This window comes from Natrix helvetica (assembly GCF_964273705.1).
Source record: "Natrix helvetica genome assembly, chromosome: 9".
Taxonomy (NCBI): domain Eukaryota; kingdom Metazoa; phylum Chordata; class Lepidosauria; order Squamata; family Natricidae; genus Natrix; species Natrix helvetica.
Window position 1 is genome coordinate 28,385,504 of NC_138560.1, and position 22,782 is coordinate 28,408,285.

Consider the following 22,782-nt stretch of genomic DNA (forward strand, 5'->3'; position numbering starts at 1 on the left):
AGCTCGGTATCGAACCACATAGATATCTTAGTTGGGTCCTGGGTCGGGGAAGCTAAAAAACCACTCAATTCGCTGATCTGAACTTTCCCCGAGGAGTTAGACTAAATCGCATCCCAGAATTGGCAAAAAACCCGAATTCAGCCAGAAAACCTAACTTTTGACCCAGAGCTCGTTTCAACCACATACCCATCTTAGTGATGTCCTGGGTCGGGGAAACGAAAGAAACCACTCCATTCGCTGATCTGAGCTTTCCCTGAGGAGTTAGACCAAAGCTTATCTCCCAAATGGCAAAGGAACTCTATTCAGACAGAAAACGGAACGTTTGACCCAGAGCTCGGTTCCCAACCACGTACAAATCTTAGTCGCGTACAGGGTCGGGGAAGCTAAAAAAACCCACTCCATTCGCTGATCTGAACTTTACCTTAGGAGTTAGACTAAATCGCATCCCAGAATTGGCAAAAAACCCGAATTCAGCCAGAAAACCTAACTTTTGACCCAGAGCTCGTTTCAACCACATACCCATCTTAGTTTTGTCCTGGGTCCTGGCTAAAGAACCACTCCATTCGCTGATCTGAACTTTCCCTGAGGAGTTAAACGAAATCGTATCCCAGAATTGGCAAAAAACCCGAATTCAGCCAGAAAACCTACCTTTTGACCGAACCACATACACATCTCAGTTTGGTCCTGGGTCGGGGAAGCTAAAAAACCACTCCATTCGCTGATCTGAACTTTCCCTGAGGAGTTAGATTAAAGCTCATCTCCCAATTGACAAAGGAACTCAATTCAGCAAGAAATCGTGACTTTTGACCCAGAGCTCAGTTTCGAACAACATACAAATATTAGTGGTGTCCAAAATCGGGGAAGCGAAAGAACCATTCCATTCGCTGACCTGAGGAGTTAGACCAAAGCTTATCTCCCAAATGGCAAAGGAACTATATTCAGCCAGAAAACGTTACTTTTGACCCAGCGCTCAGTTTCGAACACGAAACACATATTGGTTATGTCCCATGACAGGAAAGCTAAAAAACCACTCCATTCGCTAATCTGAGCAAAGCTTATCTCCCAATTGGCAAAAGAACTCTATTCAGCCAGAATACGTAACTTTTGACCCAGAGCTCGTTTCAACCACATACGCATGTTAGTGGTGTCCTGGGTCGGGGAAGCTAAAAAACCACTCCATTCGCTGATCTGAGCGTTCCCTGAGGAGTTGGATCAAAGCTTAACTCCCAAATGGCAAAGGAACTCTATTCAGCCAGAAAACGTAAGTTTTGACCCAGAGCTCGGTTCCGAACCACATAACATCTTAGTGGTGTCCTGGGTCGGGGTAGATAAAGAACCATTCCATTCGCTGATCTGAGCTTTCCCTGAGGACTTAGACCAAACTCAACTCCCAATTGACAAAGGAACTCAATTCAGCCAGAATACGTAACTTTTGACCCAGAGCTCGTTTCAACCACATACGCATCTTAGTGGTGTCCTGGGTCGGGGAAGCTAAAAAACCACTCCATTCGCTGATCTGAGCGTTCCCTGAGGAGTTGGATCAAAGCTTAACTCCCAAATGGCAAAGGAACTCTATTCAGCCAGAAATCCATTCGCTGATCTGAGCGTTCCCTGAGGACTTAGACCAAAGCTCATCTCCCAGCCAGAAAACGTAACTTTTGATCCACAGCTCGGTATCGAACCACATAGATATCTTAGTTGGGTCCTGGGTCGGGGAAGCTAAAAAACCACTCAATTCGCTGATCTGAACTTTCCCCGAGGAGTTAGACTAAATCGCATCCCAGAATTGGCAAAAAACCCGAATTCAGCCAGAAAACCTAACTTTTGACCCAGAGCTCGTTTCAACCACATACCCATCTTAGTGATGTCCTGGGTCGGGGAAACGAAAGAAACCACTCCATTCGCTGATCTGAGCTTTCCCTGAGGAGTTAGACCAAAGCTTATCTCCCAAATGGCAAAGGAACTCTATTCAGACAGAAAACGGAACGTTTGACCCAGAGCTCGGTTCCCAACCACGTACAAATCTCAGTCGCGTACAGGGTCGGGGAAGCTAAAAAAACCCACTCCATTCGCTGATCTGAACTTTACCTTAGGAGTTAGACTAAATCGCATCCCAGAATTGGCAAAAAACCCGAATTCAGCCAGAAAACCTAACTTTTGACCCAGAGCTCGTTTCAACCACATACCCATCTTAGTTTTGTCCTGGGTCCTGGCTAAAGAACCACTCCATTCGCTGATCTGAACTTTCCCTGAGGAGTTAAACGAAATCGTATCCCAGAATTGGCAAAAAACCCGAATTCAGCCAGAAAACCTACCTTTTGACCCAGAGCTCAGTACCGAACCACATACACATCTCAGTTTGGTCCTGGGTCGGGGAAGCTAAAAAACCACTCCATTCGCTGATCTGAAGTTTCCCTGAGGAGTTAGATTAAAGCTCATCTCCCAATTGACAAAGGAACTCTATTCAGCCAGAAAACGTAAGTTTTGACCCAGAGCTCGGTTCCGAACCACATAACATCTTAGTGGTGTCCTGGGTCGGGGTAGATAAAGAACCATTCCATTCGCTGATCTGAGCTTTCCCTGAGGACTTAGACCAAACTCAACTCCCAATTGACAAAGGAACTCAATTCAGCCAGAATACGTAACTTTTGACCCAGAGCTCGTTTCAACCACATACGCATCTTAGTGGTGTCCTGGGTCGGGGAAGCTAAAAAACCACTCCATTCGCTGATCTGAGCGTTCCCTGAGGAGTTGGATCAAAGCTTAACTCCCAAATGGCAAAGGAACTCTATTCAGCCAGAAATCCATTCGCTGATCTGAGCGTTCCCTGAGGACTTAGACCAAAGCTCATCTCCCAGCCAGAAAACGTAACTTTTGATCCACAGCTCGGTATCGAACCACATAGATATCTTAGTTGGGTCCTGGGTCGGGGAAGCTAAAAAACCACTCAATTCGCTGATCTGAACTTTCCCCGAGGAGTTAGACTAAATCGCATCCCAGAATTGGCAAAAAACCCGAATTCAGCCAGAAAACCTAACTTTTGACCCAGAGCTCGTTTCAACCACATACCCATCTTAGTGATGTCCTGGGTCGGGGAAACGAAAGAAACCACTCCATTCGCTGATCTGAGCTTTCCCTGAGGAGTTAGACCAAAGCTTATCTCCCAAATGGCAAAGGAACTCTATTCAGACAGAAAACGGAACGTTTGACCCAGAGCTCGGTTCCCAACCACGTACAAATCTCAGTCGCGTACAGGGTCGGGGAAGCTAAAAAAACCCACTCCATTCGCTGATCTGAACTTTACCTTAGGAGTTAGACTAAATCGCATCCCAGAATTGGCAAAAAACCCGAATTCAGCCAGAAAACCTAACTTTTGACCCAGAGCTCGTTTCAACCACATACCCATCTTAGTTTTGTCCTGGGTCCTGGCTAAAGAACCACTCCATTCGCTGATCTGAACTTTCCCTGAGGAGTTAAACGAAATCGTATCCCAGAATTGGCAAAAAACCCGAATTCAGCCAGAAAACCTACCTTTTGACCCAGAGCTCAGTACCGAACCACATACACATCTCAGTTTGGTCCTGGGTCGGGGAAGCTAAAAAACCACTCCATTCGCTGATCTGAAGTTTCCCTGAGGAGTTAGATTAAAGCTCATCTCCCAATTGACAAAGGAACTCAATTCAGCGAGAAATCGTGACTTTTGACCCAGAGCTCAGTTTCGAACAACATACAAATATTAGTGGTGTCCAAAATCGGGGAAGCGAAAGAACCATTCCATTCGCTGACCTGAGGAGTTAGACCAAAGCTTATCTCCCAAATGGCAAAGGAACTATATTCAGCCAGAAAACGTTACTTTTGACCCAGCGCTCAGTTTCGAACACGAAACACATATTGGTTATGTCCCATGACAGGAAAGCTAAAAAACCACTCCATTCGCTAATCTGAGCAAAGCTTATCTCCCAATTGGCAAAAGAACTCTATTCAGCCAGAATACGTAACTTTTGACCCAGAGCTCGTTTCAACCACATACGCATGTTAGTGGTGTCCTGGGTCGGGGAAGCTAAAAAACCACTCCATTCGCTGATCTGAGCGTTCCCTGAGGAGTTGGATCAAAGCTTAACTCCCAAATGGCAAAGGAACTCTATTCAGCCAGAAAACGTAAGTTTTGACCCAGAGCTCGGTTCCGAACCACATAACATCTTAGTGGTGTCCTGGGTCGGGGTAGATAAAGAACCATTCCATTCGCTGATCTGAGCGTTCCCTGAGGAGTTGGATCAAAGCTTAACTCCCAAATGGCAAAGGAACTCTATTCAGCCAGAAAACGTAAGTTTTGACCCAGAGCTCGGTTCCGAACCACATTACATCTTAGTGGTGTCCTGGGTCGGGGAAGCTAAAGAACCATTCCATTCGCTTATCTGAGCCTTCCCTGAGGACTTAGACCAAAGCTCATCTCCCAGCCAGAAAACGTAACTTTTGACCCACAGCTCGGTATCGAACCACATAGACATCTTAGTTGGGTCCTGGGTCGGGGAAGCTAAAAAACCACTCAATTCGCTGATGTGAACTTTCCCCGAGGAGTTAGACTAAATCGCATCCCAGAATTGGCAAAAAACCCGAATTCAGCCAGAAAACCTAACTTTTGACCCAGAGCTCGTTTCAACCACATACCCATCTTAGTTATGTCCTGGGTCGGGGAAACGAAAGAAACCACTCCATTCGCTGATCTGAGCTTTCCCTGAGGAGTTAGACCAAAGCTTATCTCCCAAATGGCAAAGGAACTCTATTCAGACAGAAAACGGAACGTTTGACCCAGAGCTCGGTTCCCAACCACGTACAAATCTTAGTCGCGTACAGGGTCGGGGAAGCTAAAAAAACCCACTCCATTCGCTGATCTGAACTTTCCCTTAGGAGTTAGACTAAATCGCATCCCAGAATTGGCAAAAAACCCGAATTCAGCCAGAAAACCTAACTTTTGACCCAGAGCTCGTTTCAACCACATACCCATCTTAGTTTTGTCCTGGGTCCTGGCTAAAGAACCACTCCATTCGCTGATCTGAACTTTCCCTGAGGAGTTAAACGAAATCGTATCCCAGAATTGGCAAAAAACCCGAATTCAGCCAAAAACCTACCTTTTGACCGAACCACATACACATCTCAGTTTGGTCCTGGGTCGGGGAAGCTAAAAAACCACTCCATTCGCTGATCTGAACTTTCCCTGAGGAGTTAGATTAAAGCTCATCTCCCAATTGACAAAGGAACTCAATTCAGCGAGAAATCGTGACTTTTGACCCAGAGCTCAGTTTCGAACAACATACAAATATTAGTGGTGTCCAAAATCGGGGAAGCGAAAGAACCATTCCATTCGCTGACCTGAGGAGTTAGACCAAAGCTTATCTCCCAAATGGCAAAGGAACTATATTCAGCCAGAAAACGTTACTTTTGACCCAGCGCTCAGTTTCGAACACGAAACACATATTGGTTATGTCCCATGACAGGAAAGCTAAAAAACCACTCCATTCGCTAATCTGAGCAAAGCTTATCTCCCAATTGGCAAAAGAACTCTATTCAGCCAGAATACGTAACTTTTGACCCAGAGCTCGTTTCAACCACATACGCATGTTAGTGGTGTCCTGGGTCGGGGAAGCTAAAAAACCACTCCATTCGCTGATCTGAGCGTTCCCTGAGGAGTTGGATCAAAGCTTAACTCCCAAATGGCAAAGGAACTCTATTCAGCCAGAAAACGTAAGTTTTGACCCAGAGCTCGGTTCCGAACCACATAACATCTTAGTGGTGTCCTGGGTCGGGGTAGATAAAGAACCATTCCATTCGCTGATCTGAGCTTTCCCTGAGGACTTAGACCAAACTCAACTCCCAATTGACAAAGGAACTCAATTCAGCCAGAATACGTAACTTTTGACCCAGAGCTCGTTTCAACCACATACGCATCTTAGTGGTGTCCTGGGTCGGGGAAGCTAAAAAACCACTCCATTCGCTGATCTGAGCGTTCCCTGAGGAGTTGGATCAAAGCTTAACTCCCAAATGGCAAAGGAACTCTATTCAGCCAGAAATCCATTCGCTGATCTGAGCGTTCCCTGAGGACTTAGACCAAAGCTCATCTCCCAGCCAGAAAACGTAACTTTTGATCCACAGCTCGGTATCGAACCACATAGATATCTTAGTTGGGTCCTGGGTCGGGGAAGCTAAAAAACCACTCAATTCGCTGATCTGAACTTTCCCCGAGGAGTTAGACTAAATCGCATCCCAGAATTGGCAAAAAACCCGAATTCAGCCAGAAAACCTAACTTTTGACCCAGAGCTCGTTTCAACCACATACCCATCTTAGTGATGTCCTGGGTCGGGGAAACGAAAGAAACCACTCCATTCGCTGATCTGAGCTTTCCCTGAGGAGTTAGACCAAAGCTTATCTCCCAAATGGCAAAGGAACTCTATTCAGACAGAAAACGGAACGTTTGACCCAGAGCTCGGTTCCCAACCACGTACAAATCTTAGTCGCGTACAGGGTCGGGGAAGCTAAAAAAACCCACTCCATTCGGTGATCTGAACTTTACCTTAGGAGTTAGACTAAATCGCATCCCAGAATTGGCAAAAAACCCGAATTCAGCCAGAAAACCTAACTTTTGACCCAGAGCTCGTTTCAACCACATACCCATCTTAGTTTTGTCCTGGGTCCTGGCTAAAGAACCACTCCATTCGCTGATCTGAACTTTCCCTGAGGAGTTAAACGAAATCGTATCCCAGAATTGGCAAAAAACCCGAATTCAGCCAGAAAACCTACCTTTTGACCCAGAGCTCAGTACCGAACCACATACACATCTCAGTTTGGTCCTGGGTCGGGGAAGCTAAAAAACCACTCCATTCGCTGATCTGAAGTTTCCCTGAGGAGTTAGATTAAAGCTCATCTCCCAATTGACAAAGGAACTCAATTCAGCGAGAAATCGTGACTTTTGACCCAGAGCTCAGTTTCGAACAACATACAAATATTAGTGGTGTCCAAAATCGGGGAAGCGAAAGAACCATTCCATTCGCTGACCTGAGGAGTTAGACCAAAGCTTATCTCCCAAATGGCAAAGGAACTATATTCAGCCAGAAAACGTTACTTTTGACCCAGCGCTCAGTTTCGAACACGAAACACATATTGGTTATGTCCCATGACAGGAAAGCTAAAAAACCACTCCATTCGCTAATCTGAGCAAAGCTTATCTCCCAATTGGCAAAAGAACTCTATTCAGCCAGAATACGTAACTTTTGACCCAGAGCTCGTTTCAACCACATACGCATGTTAGTGGTGTCCTGGGTCGGGGAAGCTAAAAAACCACTCCATTCGCTGATCTGAGCGTTCCCTGAGGAGTTGGATCAAAGCTTAACTCCCAAATGGCAAAGGAACTCTATTCAGCCAGAAAACGTAAGTTTTGACCCAGAGCTCGGTTCCGAACCACATTACATCTTAGTGGTGTCCTGGGTCGGGGTAGATAAAGAACCATTCCATTCGCTGATCTGAGCTTTCCCTGAGGACTTAGACCAAACTCAACTCCCAATTGACAAAGGAACTCAATTCAGCCAGAAAACGTAATTATTGAACCAGAGCTCGTTTCAACCACATACCCATCTTAGTGGTGTCCTGGGTCGGGGAAGCTAAAAAACCACTCCATTCGCTGATCTGAGCGTTCCCTGAGGAGTTGGATCAAAGCTTAACTCCCAAATGGCAAAGGAACTCTATTCAGCCAGAAATCCATTCGCTGATCTGAGCGTTCCCTGAGGACTTAGACCAAAGCTCATCTCCCAGCCAGAAAACGTAACTTTTGATCCACAGCTCGGTATCGAACCACATAGATATCTTAGTTGGGTCCTGGGTCGGGGAAGCTAAAAAACCACTCAATTCGCTGATCTGAACTTTCCCCGAGGAGTTAGACTAAATCGCATCCCAGAATTGGCAAAAAACCCGAATTCAGCCAGAAAACCTAACTTTTGACCCAGAGCTCGTTTCAACCACATACCCATCTTAGTGATGTCCTGGGTCGGGGAAACGAAAGAAACCACTCCATTCGCTGATCTGAGCTTTCCCTGAGGAGTTAGACCAAAGCTTATCTCCCAAATGGCAAAGGAACTCTATTCAGACAGAAAACGGAACGTTTGACCCAGAGCTCGGTTCCCAACCACGTACAAATCTCAGTCGCGTACAGGGTCGGGGAAGCTAAAAAAAACCCACTCCATTCGCTGATCTGAACTTTACCTTAGGAGTTAGACTAAATCGCATCCCAGAATTGGCAAAAAACCCGAATTCAGCCAGAAAACCTAACTTTTGACCCAGAGCTCCTTTCAACCACATACCCATCTTAGTTTTGTCCTGGGTCCTGGCTAAAGAACCACTCCATTCGCTGATCTGAACTTTCCCTGAGGAGTTAAACGAAATCGTATCCCAGAATTGGCAAAAAACCCGAATTCAGCCAGAAAACCTACCTTTTGACCCAGAGCTCAGTACCGAACCACATACACATCTCAGTTTGGTCCTGGGTCGGGGAAGCTAAAAAACCACTCCATTCGCTGATCTGAAGTTTCCCTGAGGAGTTAGATTAAAGCTCATCTCCCAATTGACAAAGGAACTCAATTCAGCGAGAAATCGTGACTTTTGACCCAGAGCTCAGTTTCGAACAACATACAAATATTAGTGGTGTCCAAAATCGGGGAAGCGAAAGAACCATTCCATTCGCTGACCTGAGGAGTTAGACCAAAGCTTATCTCCCAAATGGCAAAGGAACTATATTCAGCCAGAAAACGTTACTTTTGACCCAGCGCTCAGTTTCGAACACGAAACACATATTGGTTATGTCCCATGACAGGAAAGCTAAAAAACCACTCCATTCGCTAATCTGAGCAAAGCTTATCTCCCAATTGGCAAAAGAACTCTATTCAGCCAGAATACGTAACTTTTGACCCAGAGCTCGTTTCAACCACATACGCATGTTAGTGGTGTCCTGGGTCGGGGAAGCTAAAAAACCACTCCATTCGCTGATCTGAGCGTTCCCTGAGGAGTTGGATCAAAGCTTAACTCCCAAATGGCAAAGGAACTCTATTCAGCCAGAAAACGTAAGTTTTGACCCAGAGCTCGGTTCCGAACCACATAACATCTTAGTGGTGTCCTGGGTCGGGGTAGATAAAGAACCATTCCATTCGCTGATCTGAGCGTTCCCTGAGGAGTTGGATCAAAGCTTAACTCCCAAATGGCAAAGGAACTCTATTCAGCCAGAAAACGTAAGTTTTGACCCAGAGCTCGGTTCCGAACCACATTACATCTTAGTGGTGTCCTGGGTCGGGGAAGCTAAAGAACCATTCCATTCGCTTATCTGAGCCTTCCCTGAGGACTTAGACCAAAGCTCATCTCCCAGCCAGAAAACCTAACTTTTGACCCACAGCTCGGTATCGAACCACATAGACATCTTAGTTGGGTCCTGGGTCGGGGAAGCTAAAAAACCACTCAATTCGCTGATGTGAACTTTCCCCGAGGAGTTAGACTAAATCGCATCCCAGAATTGGCAAAAAACCCGAATTCAGCCAGAAAACCTAACTTTTGACCCAGAGCTCGTTTCAACCACATACCCATCTTAGTTATGTCCTGGGTCGGGGAAACGAAAGAAACCACTCCATTCGCTGATCTGAGCTTTCCCTGAGGAGTTAGACCAAAGCTTATCTCCCAAATGGCAAAGGAACTCTATTCAGACAGAAAACGGAACGTTTGACCCAGAGCTCGGTTCCCAACCACGTACAAATCTTAGTCGCGTACAGGGTCGGGGAAGCTAAAAAAACCCACTCCATTCGCTGATCTGAACTTTCCCTTAGGAGTTAGACTAAATCGCATCCCAGAATTGGCAAAAAACCCGAATTCAGCCAGAAAACCTAACTTTTGACCCAGAGCTCGTTTCAACCACATACCCATCTTAGTTTTGTCCTGGGTCCTGGCTAAAGAACCACTCCATTCGCTGATCTGAACTTTCCCTGAGGAGTTAAACGAAATCGTATCCCAGAATTGGCAAAAAACCCGAATTCAGCCAAAAACCTACCTTTTGACCGAACCACATACACATCTCAGTTTGGTCCTGGGTCGGGGAAGCTAAAAAACCACTCCATTCGCTGATCTGAACTTTCCCTGAGGAGTTAGATTAAAGCTCATCTCCCAATTGACAAAGGAACTCAATTCAGCGAGAAATCGTGACTTTTGACCCAGAGCTCAGTTTCGAACAACATACAAATATTAGTGGTGTCCAAAATCGGGGAAGCGAAAGAACCATTCCATTCGCTGACCTGAGGAGTTAGACCAAAGCTTATCTCCCAAATGGCAAAGGAACTATATTCAGCCAGAAAACGTTACTTTTGACCCAGCGCTCAGTTTCGAACACGAAACACATATTGGTTATGTCCCATGACAGGAAAGCTAAAAAACCACTCCATTCGCTAATCTGAGCAAAGCTTATCTCCCAATTGGCAAAAGAACTCTATTCAGCCAGAATACGTAACTTTTGACCCAGAGCTCGTTTCAACCACATACGCATGTTAGTGGTGTCCTGGGTCGGGGAAGCTAAAAAACCACTCCATTCGCTGATCTGAGCGTTCCCTGAGGAGTTGGATCAAAGCTTAACTCCCAAATGGCAAAGGAACTCTATTCAGCCAGAAAACGTAAGTTTTGACCCAGAGCTCGGTTCCGAACCACATTACATCTTAGTGGTGTCCTGGGTCGGGGTAGATAAAGAACCATTCCATTCGCTGATCTGAGCTTTCCCTGAGGACTTAGACCAAACTCAACTCCCAATTGACAAAGGAACTCAATTCAGCCAGAAAACGTAATTATTGAACCAGAGCTCGTTTCAACCACATACCCATCTTAGTGGTGTCCTGGGTCGGGGAAGCTAAAAAACCACTCCATTCGCTGATCTGAGCGTTCCCTGAGGAGTTGGATCAAAGCTTAACTCCCAAATGGCAAAGGAACTCTATTCAGCCAGAAATCCATTCGCTGATCTGAGCGTTCCCTGAGGACTTAGACCAAAGCTCATCTCCCAGCCAGAAAACGTAACTTTTGATCCACAGCTCGGTATCGAACCACATAGATATCTTAGTTGGGTCCTGGGTCGGGGAAGCTAAAAAACCACTCAATTCGCTGATCTGAACTTTCCCCGAGGAGTTAGACTAAATCGCATCCCAGAATTGGCAAAAAACCCGAATTCAGCCAGAAAACCTAACTTTTGACCCAGAGCTCGTTTCAACCACATACCCATCTTAGTGATGTCCTGGGTCGGGGAAACGAAAGAAACCACTCCATTCGCTGATCTGAGCTTTCCCTGAGGAGTTAGACCAAAGCTTATCTCCCAAATGGCAAAGGAACTCTATTCAGACAGAAAACGGAACGTTTGACCCAGAGCTCGGTTCCCAACCACGTACAAATCTTAGTCGCGTACAGGGTTGGGGAAGCTAAAAAAACCCACTCCATTCGCTGATCTGAACTTTACCTTAGGAGTTAGACTAAATCGCATCCCAGAATTGGCAAAAAACCCGAATTCAGCCAGAAAACCTAACTTTTGACCCAGAGCTCGTTTCAACCACATACCCATCTTAGTTTTGTCCTGGGTCCTGGCTAAAGAACCACTCCATTCGCTGATCTGAACTTTCCCTGAGGAGTTAAACGAAATCGTATCCCAGAATTGGCAAAAAACCCGAATTCAGCCAGAAAACCTACCTTTTGATCCAGAGCTCAGTACCGAACCACATACACATCTCAGTTTGGTCCTGGGTCGGGGAAGCTAAAAAACCACTCCATTCGCTGATCTGAACTTTCCCTGAGGAGTTAGATTAAAGCTCATCTCCCAATTGACAAAGGAACTCAATTCAGCGAGAAATCGTGACTTTTGACCCAGAGCTCAGTTTCGAACAACATACAAATATTAGTGGTGTCCAAAATCGGGGAAGCGAAAGAACCATTCCATTCGCTGACCTGAGGAGTTAGACCAAAGCTTATCTCCCAAATGGCAAAGGAACTATATTCAGCCAGAAAACGTTACTTTTGACCCAGCGCTCAGTTTCGAACACGAAACACATATTGGTTATGTCCCATGACAGGAAAGCTAAAAAACCACTCCATTCGCTAATCTGAGCAAAGCTTATCTCCCAATTGGCAAAAGAACTCTATTCAGCCAGAATACGTAACTTTTGACCCAGAGCTCGTTTCAACCACATACGCATGTTAGTGGTGTCCTGGGTCGGGGAAGCTAAAAAACCACTCCATTCGCTGATCTGAGCGTTCCCTGAGGAGTTGGATCAAAGCTTAACTCCCAAATGGCAAAGGAACTCTATTCAGCCAGAAAACGTAAGTTTTGACCCAGAGCTCGGTTCCGAACCACATTACATCTTAGTGGTGTCCTGGGTCGGGGTAGATAAAGAACCATTCCATTCGCTGATCTGAGCTTTCCCTGAGGACTTAGACCAAACTCAACTCCCAATTGACAAAGGAACTCAATTCAGCCAGAAAACGTAATTATTAAACCAGAGCTCGTTTCAACCACATACCCATCTTAGTGGTGTCCTGGGTCGGGGAAGCTAAAAAACCACTCCATTCGCTGATCTGAGCGTTCCCTGAGGAGTTGGATCAAAGCTTAACTCCCAAATGGCAAAGGAACTCTATTCAGCCAGAAATCCATTCGCTGATCTGAGCGTTCCCTGAGGACTTAGACCAAAGCTCATCTCCCAGCCAGAAAACGTAACTTTTGATCCACAGCTCGGTATCGAACCACATAGATATCTTAGTTGGGTCCTGGGTCGGGGAAGCTAAAAAACCACTCAATTCGCTGATCTGAACTTTCCCCGAGGAGTTAGACTAAATCGCATCCCAGAATTGGCAAAAAACCCGAATTCAGCCAGAAAACCTAACTTTTGACCCAGAGCTCGTTTCAACCACATACCCATCTTAGTGATGTCCTGGGTCGGGGAAACGAAAGAAACCACTCCATTCGCTGATCTGAGCTTTCCCTGAGGAGTTAGACCAAAGCTTATCTCCCAAATGGCAAAGGAACTCTATTCAGACAGAAAACGGAACGTTTGACCCAGAGCTCGGTTCCCAACCACGTACAAATCTTAGTCGCGTACAGGGTTGGGGAAGCTAAAAAAACCCACTCCATTCGCTGATCTGAACTTTACCTTAGGAGTTAGACTAAATCGCATCCCAGAATTGGCAAAAAACCCGAATTCAGCCAGAAAACCTAACTTTTGACCCAGAGCTCGTTTCAACCACATACCCATCTTAGTTTTGTCCTGGGTCCTGGCTAAAGAACCACTCCATTCGCTGATCTGAACTTTCCCTGAGGAGTTAAACGAAATCGTATCCCAGAATTGGCAAAAAACCCGAATTCAGCCAGAAAACCTACCTTTTGATCCAGAGCTCAGTACCGAACCACATACACATCTCAGTTTGGTCCTGGGTCGGGGAAGCTAAAAAACCACTCCATTCGCTGATCTGAACTTTCCCTGAGGAGTTAGATTAAAGCTCATCTCCCAATTGACAAAGGAACTCAATTCAGCGAGAAATCGTGACTTTTGACCCAGAGCTCAGTTTCGAACAACATACAAATATTAGTGGTGTCCAAAATCGGGGAAGCGAAAGAACCATTCCATTCGCTGACCTGAGGAGTTAGACCAAAGCTTATCTCCCAAATGGCAAAGGAACTATATTCAGCCAGAAAACGTTACTTTTGACCCAGCGCTCAGTTTCGAACACGAAACACATATTGGTTATGTCCCATGACAGGAAAGCTAAAAAACCACTCCATTCGCTAATCTGAGCAAAGCTTATCTCCCAATTGGCAAAAGAACTCTATTCAGCCAGAATACGTAACTTTTGACCCAGAGCTCGTTTCAACCACATACGCATGTTAGTGGTGTCCTGGGTCGGGGAAGCTAAAAAACCACTCCATTCGCTGATCTGAGCGTTCCCTGAGGAGTTGGATCAAAGCTTAACTCCCAAATGGCAAAGGAACTCTATTCAGCCAGAAAACGTAAGTTTTGACCCAGAGCTCGGTTCCGAACCACATTACATCTTAGTGGTGTCCTGGGTCGGGGTAGATAAAGAACCATTCCATTCGCTGATCTGAGCTTTCCCTGAGGACTTAGACCAAACTCAACTCCCAATTGACAAAGGAACTCAATTCAGCCAGAAAACGTAATTATTAAACCAGAGCTCGTTTCAACCACATACCCATCTTAGTGGTGTCCTGGGTCGGGGAAGCTAAAAAACCACTCCATTCGCTGATCTGAGCGTTCCCTGAGGAGTTGGATCAAAGCTTAACTCCCAAATGGCAAAGGAACTCTATTCAGCCAGAAATCCATTCGCTGATCTGAGCGTTCCCTGAGGACTTAGACCAAAGCTCATCTCCCAGCCAGAAAACGTAACTTTTGATCCACAGCTCGGTATCGAACCACATAGATATCTTAGTTGGGTCCTGGGTCGGGGAAGCTAAAAAACCACTCAATTCGCTGATCTGAACTTTCCCCGAGGAGTTAGACTAAATCGCATCCCAGAATTGGCAAAAAACCCGAATTCAGCCAGAAAACCTAACTTTTGACCCAGAGCTCGTTTCAACCACATACCCATCTTAGTGATGTCCTGGGTCGGGGAAACGAAAGAAACCACTCCATTCGCTGATCTGAGCTTTCCCTGAGGAGTTAGACCAAAGCTTATCTCCCAAATGGCAAAGGAACTCTATTCAGACAGAAAACGGAACGTTTGACCCAGAGCTCGGTTCCCAACCACGTACAAATCTTAGTCGCGTACAGGGTTGGGGAAGCTAAAAAAACCCACTCCATTCGCTGATCTGAACTTTACCTTAGGAGTTAGACTAAATCGCATCCCAGAATTGGCAAAAAACCCGAATTCAGCCAGAAAACCTAACTTTTGACCCAGAGCTCGTTTCAACCACATACCCATCTTAGTTTTGTCCTGGGTCCTGGCTAAAGAACCACTCCATTCGCTGATCTGAACTTTCCCTGAGGAGTTAAACGAAATCGTATCCCAGAATTGGCAAAAAACCCGAATTCAGCCAGAAAACCTACCTTTTGATCCAGAGCTCAGTACCGAACCACATACACATCTCAGTTTGGTCCTGGGTCGGGGAAGCTAAAAAACCACTCCATTCGCTGATCTGAACTTTCCCTGAGGAGTTAGATTAAAGCTCATCTCCCAATTGACAAAGGAACTCAATTCAGCGAGAAATCGTGACTTTTGACCCAGAGCTCAGTTTCGAACAACATACAAATATTAGTGGTGTCCAAAATCGGGGAAGCGAAAGAACCATTCCATTCGCTGACCTGAGGAGTTAGACCAAAGCTTATCTCCCAAATGGCAAAGGAACTATATTCAGCCAGAAAACGTTACTTTTGACCCAGCGCTCAGTTTCGAACACGAAACACATATTGGTTATGTCCCATGACAGGAAAGCTAAAAAACCACTCCATTCGCTAATCTGAGCAAAGCTTATCTCCCAATTGGCAAAAGAACTCTATTCAGCCAGAATACGTAACTTTTGACCCAGAGCTCGTTTCAACCACATACGCATGTTAGTGGTGTCCTGGGTCGGGGAAGCTAAAAAACCACTCCATTCGCTGATCTGAGCGTTCCCTGAGGAGTTGGATCAAAGCTTAACTCCCAAATGGCAAAGGAACTCTATTCAGCCAGAAAACGTAAGTTTTGACCCAGAGCTCGGTTCCGAACCACATTACATCTTAGTGGTGTCCTGGGTCGGGGTAGATAAAGAACCATTCCATTCGCTGATCTGAGCTTTCCCTGAGGACTTAGACCAAACTCAACTCCCAATTGACAAAGGAACTCAATTCAGCCAGAAAACGTAATTATTAAACCAGAGCTCGTTTCAACCACATACCCATCTTAGTGGTGTCCTGGGTCGGGGAAGCTAAAAAACCACTCCATTCGCTGATCTGAGCGTTCCCTGAGGAGTTGGATCAAAGCTTAACTCCCAAATGGCAAAGGAACTCTATTCAGCCAGAAATCCATTCGCTGATCTGAGCGTTCCCTGAGGACTTAGACCAAAGCTCATCTCCCAGCCAGAAAACGTAAATTTTGATCCACAGCTCGGTATCGAACCACATAGATATCTTAGTTGGGTCCTGGGTCGGGGAAGCTAAAAAACCACTCAATTCGCTGATCTGAACTTTCCCCGAGGAGTTAGACTAAATCGCATCCCAGAATTGGCAAAAAACCCGAATTCAGCCAGAAAACCTAACTTTTGACCCAGAGCTCGTTTCAACCACATACCCATCTTAGTGATGTCCTGGGTCGGGGAAACGAAAGAAACCACTCCATTCGCTGATCTGAGCTTTCCCTGAGGAGTTAGACCAAAGCTTATCTCCCAAATGGCAAAGGAACTCTATTCAGACAGAAAACGGAACGTTTGACCCAGAGCTCGGTTCCCAACCACGTACAAATCTTAGTCGCGTACAGGGTCGGGGAAGCTAAAAAAACCCACTCCATTCGCTGATCTGAACTTTACCTTAGGAGTTAGACTAAATCGCATCCCAGAATTGGCAAAAAAACCGAATTCAGCCAGAAAACCTAACTTTTGACCCAGAGCTCGTTTCAACCACATACCCATCTTAGTTTTGTCCTGGGTCCTGGCTAAAGAACCACTCCATTCGCTGATCTGAACTTTCCCTGAGGAGTTAAACGAAATCGTATCCCAGAATTGGCAAAAAACCCGAATTCAGCCAGAAAACCTACCTTTTGACCGAACCACATACACATCTCAGTTTGGTCCTGGGTCGGGGAAGCTAAAAAACCACTCCATTCGCTGATCTGAACTTTCCCTGAGGAGTTAGATTAAAGCTCATCTCCCAATTGACAAAGGAACTCAATTCAGCGAGAAATCGTGACTTTTGACCCAGAGCTCAGTTTCGAACAACATACAAATATTAGTGGTGTCCAAAATCGGGGAAGCGAAAGAACCATTCCATTCGCTGACCTGAGGAGTTAGACCAAAGCTTATCTCCCAAATGGCAAAGGAACTATATTCAGCCAGAAAACGTTACTTTTGACCCAGCGCTCAGTTTCGAACACGAAACACATATTGGTTATGTCCCATGACAGGAAAGCTAAAAAACCACTCCATTCGCTAATCTGAGCAAAGCTTATCTCCCAATTGGCAAAAGAACTCTATTCAGCCAGAATACGTAACTTTTGACCCAGAGCTCGTTTCAACCACATACGCATGTTAGTGGTGTCCTGGGTCGGGGAAGCTAAAAAACCACTCCATTCGCTGATCTGAGCGTTCCCTGAGGAGTTGGATCAAAGCTTAACTCCCAAATGGCAAAGGAACTCTATTCAGCCAGAAAACGTAAGTTTTGACCCAGAGCTCGGTTCCGAACCACATTACATCTTAGTGGTGTCCTGGGTCGGGGTAGATAAAGAACCATTCCATTCGCTGATCTGAGCTTTCCCTGAGGACTTAGACCAAACTCAACTCCCAATTGACAAAGGAACTCAATTCAGCCAGAAAACGTAATTATTAAACCAGAGCTCGTTTCAACCACATACCCATCTTAGTGGTGTCCTGGGTCGGGGAAGCTAAAAAACCACTCCATTCGCTGATCTGAGCGTTCCCTGAGGAGTTGGATCAAAGCTTAACTCCCAAATGGCAAAGGAACTCTATTCAGCCAGAATCCATTCGCTGATCTGAGCGTTCCCTGAGGACTTAGACCAAACCTCATCTCCCAGCCAGAAAACGTAACTTTTGATCCACAGCTCGGTATCGAACCACATAGATATCTTAGTTGGGTCCTGGGTCGGGGAAGCTAAAAAACCACTCAATTCGCTGATCTGAACTTTCCCCGAGGAGTTAGACTAAATCGCATCCCAGAATTGGCAAAAAACCCGAATTCAGCCAGAAAACCTAACATTTGACCCAGAGCTCGTTTCAACCACATACGCATCTTAGTGATGTCCTGGGTCGGGGAAACGAAAGAAACCACTCCATTCGCTGATCTGAGCTTTCCCTGAGGAGTTAGACCAAATCTTATCTCCCAAATGGCAAAGGAACTCTATTCAGACAGAAAACGGAACGTTTGAACCAGAGCTCGGTTCCCAACCACGTACAAATCTTAGTCGCGTACAGGGTCGGGGAAGCTAAAAAACCACTCAATTCGCTGATCTGAACTTTCCCCGAGGAGTTAGACTAAATCGCATCCCAGAATTGGCAAAAAACCCGAATTCAGCCAGAAAACCTAACTTTTGACCCAGAGCTCGTTTCAACCACATACCCATCTTAGTGATGTCCTGGGTCGGGGAAACGAAAGAAACGACTCCATTCGCTGATCTGAGCTTTCCCTGAGGAGTTAGACCAAAGCTTATCTCCCAAATGGCAAAGGAACTCTATTCAGACAGAAAACGGAACGTTTGACCCAGAGCTCGGTTCCCAACCACGTACAAATCTTAGTCGCGTACAGGGTCGGCGAAGCTAAAAAAAACCACTCCATTCGCTGATCTGAACTTTCCCTTAGGAGTTAGACTAAATCGCATCCCAGAATTGGCAAAAAACCTGAATTCAGCCAGAAAACCTAACTTTTGACCCAGAGCTCGTTTCAACCACATACCCATCTTAGTGATGTTCTGGGTCGGGGAAACGAAAGAAACCACTCCATTCGCTGATCTGAGCTTTCCCTGAGGAGTTAGAGCAAAGCTTATTTAACAAATGGCAAAAGAACTCTATTCAGCGAGAATACGTAACTTTTGACCCAGATCTCGGTTTCAACCACATACCCATCTTAGTTTTGATCTGGGTCCTGGCTAAAGAACCACTCCATTCGCTGATCTGAGATTTCCCCGAGGAGTTAGACCAAAGCTTACATCAGAATTGGCAAAAGAGCCCAACTCAGGCAGAAACCTAACTTTTGACCCAGAGATCAGTTTCGAACACGAAACACACATTGGTTATGTCCCATGACAGGAAAGCTAAAAAACAACTCCATTCGAGAATCTGAACAAGATCTCCGTTCCGAACCACATTACATCAGTGGTGTCCAGGCTCGGGGAAGCTAAAGAACCATTCCATTCGCTGATCTGAGCTTTCCCTTGAGGAGTTAGACCAAAGCTCATCTCCCAGCCAGAAAACGTAACTTTTGACCCACAGCTCGGTATCGAACCACATAGACATCTTAGTTGGGTCCTGGGTCGGGGAAGCTAAAAAACCACTCAATTCGCTGATCTGAACTTTCCCCGAGGAGTTAGACTAAATCGTATCCAAAATTGGCAAAAAACCTGAATTCAGCCAGAAAACGTTACTTTTGACCCAGAGCTCAGTTTCGAACAACATACAAATATTAGTGGTGTCCTAAATCGGGGAAGCGAAAGAACCATTCCATTCGCTGACCTGAAGAGTTAGACCAAAGCTTATCTCCCAAATGGCAAAGGAACTATATTCAGCCAGAAAACGTTACTTTTGACCCAGATCTCAGTTTCGAACACGAAACACATATTGGTTATGTTCCATGACAGGAAAGCTAAAAAATCACTCCATTCGTTAATCAGACCAATTGGCAAAGGAACTCAATTAAGACAGAAAAGGGAACTTTTGACTCAGAGCTCGTTTCAACCAAGATCTCCGTTCCGAACCACATTACATCAGTGGTGTCCTGGCTCGGGGAAGCTAAAAAACCACGCTATTCGCTCATCTGAGCGTTCCCTGAGGAGTTGGATCAAAGCTTAACTCCCAAATGGCAAAGGAACTCTATTCAGCCAGAATACGTAACTTTTGACCCAGAGCTCGTTTCAACCACATACGCATGTTAGTGGTGTCCTGGGTCGGGGAAGCTAAAAAACCACTCCATTCGCTGATCTGAGCGTTCCCTGAGGAGTTGGATCAAAGCTTAACTCCCAAATGGCAAAGGAACTCTATTCAGCCAGAAAACATAAGTTTTGACCCAGAGCTCGGTTCCGAACCACATTACATCTTAGTGGTGTCCTGGGTCGGGGAAGATAAAGAACCATTCCATTCGCTGATCTGAGCTTTCCGTGAGGACTTAGACCAAACTCAACTCCCAATTGACAAAGGAACTCAATTCAGCCAGAATACGTAACTTTTGACCCAGAGCTCGTTTCAACCACATACGCATGTTAGTAGACCAAAGCTTATCTGCTAGACCAAAGCTTATCTGCCAAATGGCAAAGGAACTCTATTCAGAGAGAAAACGTAAATTTTTGACCAAGAGCTCGGTTTCGAACAACATACACATATTAGTGGTGTCCTAAATCGGGGAAGCTAAAGAACCATTCCATTCGCTGATCTGAGCTTTCCCTTGAGGAGTTAGACCAAAGCTCATCTCCCAAATGGCAAAGGAACTCAATTCAGCCAGAAAACGGAACTTTTGACCCAGAGATCGGTTCCGAACCACGTACCCATCTTAGTGGTGTCCTCGGTTGGGGAAGATAAAAAAACCACTCCATTCGCTGATCTGAACTTTCCCTGAGGAGTTAGACTAAATGGTATCCCAGAATTGGCAAAAAACCTGAATTCAGAGAGAAAACGTTACTTTTGACCCAGAGCTCAGTTTCGAAGACGAACACGTATTGGTTATGTCCCACGACAGGAAAGAACCACTCTATTCGCTAATCTGACCAAAGCTGATCTCCCAAATGGCAAAAGAACTCAATTCAGCCAGAAAACGTAATTATTGAACCAGAGCTCGTTTCAACCACATACCCATCTTAGTGGTTTCCTGGGTCGGGGAAGCTAAAAAACCACTCCATTCGCTGATCTGAGCGTTCCCTGAGGAGTTGGATCAAAGCTTAACTCCCAAAAGGCAAAGGAACTCTTTTCAGCCAGAAAACGTAAGTTTTGACCCAGAGCTCGGTTCCGAACCACATACCCATCTTAGTTTTCTCCTAAGTCCTGGCTAAAAAACCACTCCATTCGCTGATCTGAGCATTCCCTGAGGAGTTAGACCAAAGCTTATCTGCCAAATGGCAAAGGAACTCTATTCAGACAGAAAACGTAAATTTTTGACCAAGAGCTCGGTTTCGAACAACATACACATATTAGTGGTGTCCTAAATCGGGGAAGCTATAGAACCATTCCATTCGCTGATCTGAGCTTTCCCTTGAGGAGTTAGACCAAAGCTAATCTCCCAAATGGCAAAGGAACTCAATTCAGCCAGAAAACGTTACTTTTGACCCAGAGCTGTTTCGAACACGAAACACCTATTGGTTATGTCTCATCTCAGGAAAGCTAAAAAACCACTCCATTCGCTGATCTGACCAAAGCACATTTCCCAATTGGCAAAGGAACTCAATTCAGCCAGAAAAGGGAACTTTTGACCCAGAGCTCATTTTCGAACACGAAACACATATTGGTTATGTCCCATGACAGGAAAGCTAAAAAACCACTCCATTCGCTAATCTGAGCAAAGCTTATCTCCCAATTGGCAAAGAAACCCAATTAAGCCAGAAAAGGGAACTTTTGACCCAGAGCTCGGTTCGGAACCACATAAATTGTATCCCAGAATTGGCAAAAAAACTGAATTCAGCCAGAAAACCTAACTTTTGACCCAAGCTCATTTTCGAACACGAAACACATATTGGTTATGTCTCATGACAGGAAAGCTAAAAAACCACTCCATTCGCTGATCTGACCAAAGCACATTTCCCAATTGGCAAAGGAACTCAATTCAGCCAGAAAATGGAACTTTTGACCCAGAGCTCGGTTCGGAACCACATAAATTGTATCCCAGAATTGGCAAAAAAACTGAATTCAGCCAGAAAACCTAACTTTTGACCCAGAGCTCGGTTTGGAACCACATACCCATCTTAGTTTTCTCCTAAGTCCTGGCTAAAGAACCACTTCATTCGCTGATCTGAGCTTTCCCTGAGAAGTTAGACCAAACCTCCCAAATGGCAAAAGAATTCTACTCAGCCAGAATACATAACTTTTGACCCAGAGCTCGGTTTCAACCACATACCCATCTTAGTTTTGTCCTGGGTCCTGGCTAAAGAACCACTCCATTCGCTGATCTGAGCGTTCCCTGAGGAGTTGGATCAAAGCTTAACTCCCAAATGGCAAAGGAACTCTATTCAGCCAGAAAACATAAGTTTTGACCCAGAGCTCGGTTCCGAACCACATTACATCTTAGTGGTGTCCTGGGTCGGGGAAGATAAAGAACCATTCCATTCGCTGATCTGAGCTTTCCGTGAGGACTTAGACCAAACTCAACTCCCAATTGACAAAGGAACTCAATTCAGCCAGAATACGTAACTTTTGACCCAGAGCTCGTTTCAACCACATACGCATGTTAGTAGACCAAAGCTTATCTGCTAGACCAAAGCTTATCTGCCAAATGGCAAAGGAACTCTATTCAGACAGAAAACGTAAATTTTTGACCAAGAGCTCGGTTTCGAACAACATACACATATTAGTGGTGTCCTAAATCGGGGAAGCTAAAGAACCATTACATTCGCTGATCTGAGCTTTCCCTTGAGGAGTTAGACCAAAGCTAATCTCCCAAATGGCAAAGGAACTCAATTCAGCCAGAAAACGTTACTTTTGACCCAGAGCTGTTTCGAACACGAAACACCTATTGGTTATGTCTCATCTCAGGAAAGCTAAAAAGCACTCCATTCGCTGATCTGACCAAAGCACATTTCCCAATTGGCAAAGGAACTCAATTCAGCCAGAAAAGGGAAGTTTTGACCCAGAGCTCGGTTCGGAACCACATAAATTGTATCCCAGA